Source organism: Alexandromys fortis, unplaced genomic scaffold (genome assembly GCF_014885135.2).
Source record: "Alexandromys fortis isolate MF-2015 unplaced genomic scaffold, M_Fortis_MF-2015_v1.1 scaffold_61, whole genome shotgun sequence".
NCBI classification, from domain to species: domain Eukaryota; kingdom Metazoa; phylum Chordata; class Mammalia; order Rodentia; family Cricetidae; genus Alexandromys; species Alexandromys fortis.
The window spans coordinates 836862-840247 of record NW_026067962.1 but is presented as its reverse complement, the minus strand read 5'-3'; the positions used below and the strand labels follow the sequence as shown (position 1 = coordinate 840247).

Sequence of the window (3386 nt, the reverse complement as noted above, 5' to 3'; positions counted from 1 at the left end):
CACACACACACACACACACACACACACACACACACACACACACATAGATTCTTTCTATAAATTCTGTTATTCTAGAGAACCCTGCCTATTACAGGCCACCTAATCAAATCCCTATAATTCTCTAGTCTACATTTATAGCTAAAAAAGTGTTATTAAATATCTCAACTCTGTTAATGAATGGTCTTGAATGAAATGATGACATTATTCTATTATGTAAGAGGGCTAGCCAAAACAGTTTCTTTGGTGGTAGCACATTAACATCCAATCCCTTAACAAAACGCATAATGGAAGTGCTTTAAAGTACAATAAAAAAAAACTGTTGGATAACCTCTAGAAGTTGCTGTCTATGTATCTATGATTTTTGATTCTATTTTATCTCTATCTATCTATCTATCTATCTATCTATCTATCTATCTATCTATCTATCTAGTTGGGCACATGGCTTTGATAATGTTAAGCAAGCACTCTGCTATTGAACTATCCCACAATATCCTACAGTTTGTCTTAAGCATGATTTATCCCATAAAAGTTGGATATTAAATTATAAAATTGCCACTTCAGTGAATAGGCCCATACTCATGAGTATATGGGTTGTATTGAGTAAATTAAGAAAAATCAAAGAAATATAATAGGACGTGAATTAGAAGGGTGGGTAGGGTGGTGGTATGGGCTTCTTAGATTAGTTAAGGGGGAGAGTGAAGGAGAGGAAATGAAAATACATTGTATGAAATTGTCAGAAGTATGATAAAAAAATATTGTTTTTTTGTCAACTCGAGGTTCTATTGAGAGAATATGACTAAAAATCCTGTATCCTTTCATAGAATGATGTTACCATAAAAGCTTTGTTCTTGAAAATGATACTTAGATAAAATTCCTACTTACCTTTGTAGTGTTTTTCACCAAAGTTTAAAAAACATGTTTGATTCCAATAAGCCTCATCCTTAGTTTTAGGTGTCCTTCTTTATTGTCACTTTTCTCTTACCCTTGTTGAGGTCAGCAAAGGCGAGTTATATCTTTCCTCCTCCAGATGAATCTAAAATAGAGTATTCAGGTCTGTAGCAAAAATCCCTTGTTTCTGTTTCTCTCTGAGATTCTGTTTTGTTTTATTTTGTAGCTTTTTTTTTCAGAAAGATGGTTTTGTATGATTCATGTATTGACACATTTTGAACTTTATTCTTCTCAAGGACATTATTCTCATTTCTAAAAATTTCTATCTGCTCTCATTTAACATTTCATGTTTGACAGAGCCTTTATTCTAAGCAGTTACAACATTTGAGAACTTCAAACTCCAGTTAAATCTTTTTTAATTTTGTAGCTGCATTAGCTATTTGTCCTGAAGAAGGCTCCAAATAGCTTTTTAATTGGTCAGACTATCTTTACATTTAATTTCTTTTATCCTTGGGATTACCTACATAAGCAATTTTACTTCATCTTTCTTTTAATAGTGTCCTTTTCTTCTTCAGTTCTTTCTGTATCTGAAATAGCAAAATCTTTAGTCAATTGAAAATGTTTTAGATCTTGATTTCTTTGCAATCTGGTATTAATAAAATGGGGGTAGTGATTTTATGTCACACATAAAAGGTTGTCACACTCATGACTTCTTTAACATTTTCTTGGGCACCTTGATTTTAACTGTGTGGGTATGTGAGTTTACTATTCTCTGATTGTTTCCTTGACATAATCGTCAAGAACTAGTAAGGTTTGATAACTCCCTGGCCTTAAAGACAGTGAAGTATTGTTACTTCACACCTTCAAAATACTTGCCATTCATTTAAATTTCGAACCTTACACAAGGGCATAAGTATGCAGAGACATAAGACCATTAGGACAGGATGCATTTCAAGGTAACTTCTACCACCAAGATCATACAATAAAGATGACACCTTAACAAAACAAGACCAGTGTTAAAATTTGTCATGATTATTTAAATGATTTCTTCTTCATTTTTTCTTTCTGAAGTCTGAAACCAAGGCTTACTCATATTTCTCTATTTATTGCTAAATTTTTCTTCCAACCTTAAACTATTTCTTGTATCTCTTAGTAGTTTCACAATGACATTTATTTATTTCTATTAACCTATAGGAGACTAGAAAGCACCATAAGAATACTAATGAGGATGTAAGTATTTCATATGAACAGTATAAATGCTGTGAGTGCTCAATAGGAACAGTAAAGAGATTGTGAGTGCTCCATAAGAACAGTGNAATAGGAACAGTAAAGAGATTGTGAGTGCTCCATAAGAACAGTGAAGAGATTGTGAGTGCTCCATAGGAACAGTGGAGAGGCTGTGAGTGCTCCATAGAAAGAGTGGAGAGGCTGAGAGTGCTCCATACGAATAGTGGAGAGTCTGTAAGTGCTCCATAGAAACAGTGGAGAGACTGTGAGTGCTGCATAGGAACAGTGGAGAGGCTGAGTGCTGCATAGGAACAGTGGGGAGGCTGTGAGTGCTCCATAGGATCAGTGAAGAGGCTGTGAGTACTCCATAGGAACAGTGAAGAGATTTTGAATCCTCCATAGGAACAGTGAAGAGATTGCGAGTGGTCCATAGGAACAGTGATATGCTGTGAACGCTCCATAGGAACAGTGATAGGCTGTGAGTGCTCCATAGAAATAGTGACGAGGCTGTGAGTGCTCCACAGGAATAGTAAGGAGCTGTTCCTGTGCTGAGGGTATCCAGAGAGGAAGAGATGGGCAGGTGCCAGTGCAAGAATTCCTGAAAAGCAACATGATAACACCAGAATCCAGCGAACATGCAACAGGGAGACTTGAACATTCTAACCAAGAAGAAGTATAAGAAATCAACTTTAAATGTAACCTTGTGAAAATGATGGAGACTCCTAAACAGGAAGTGAAAAACTCCCTTAATGAAATGGAAAAGAAGACAAACAAAAAGAAAAAATTAATAAATCCCTCAAAGAAACCCAAGAAAATCTAGAAAAAGTGATCAAACAGGTAAAGGAAAACAGTTCAAGACTTGAAGAGCAAAATGGAGGTAATAAAGAAAACACAAACTGATGGATGCCTGAATATAAAAAATCTAGGTAAGCAAATAGGAACTGCAGAGACAAGTATAACCAACAGAATACAAGAGATAGAAGAAAGAATCTCAGGCACTGAAGATACTATAGAGGAAATAGACTTATTTGATGTAGGAGTGTCATATCAATCTGTTGATTTCATTGGTTAAGGAATAAAGAAACTGCTTGGCCCTGATAGGTTAAAACATAGGTGGGAGGAGTAAACAGAACAGAATGCTGGGAGGAAGAGAAAGTGAGCTCAGAATTGACAGGTCTGCTCTCTGGAGCAGAGACGCCAGGCTCCTCTCTCCCAGGCAGCTCCGACCCAGGATGGACATAGGCTAGAATCTTCCTGGTAAGCACACCTTG

General features: G+C 36.1%; 1 long non-coding RNA gene across 2 annotated transcripts in view; it reads right to left on the bottom strand.

Annotated features, from left to right (window-relative positions):
• Positions 1 to 10: 10 nt before the first annotated feature.
• LOC126508285 (uncharacterized) overlaps positions 11 to 3386 on the bottom strand; it is a 65736-nt gene continuing 62360 nt past the window's right edge. The window contains exons 3-4 of one of the 2 annotated variants that reach the window (XR_007593765.1): positions 1413 to 1475; positions 11 to 1033 (exon numbers count right to left, since the gene is read on the bottom strand). This is a non-coding gene — a long non-coding RNA (uncharacterized lncRNA). The remainder of the gene's footprint in view (positions 1034 to 1412; positions 1476 to 3386) is intronic. The other variant, XR_007593766.1, reaches the window with a different exon arrangement.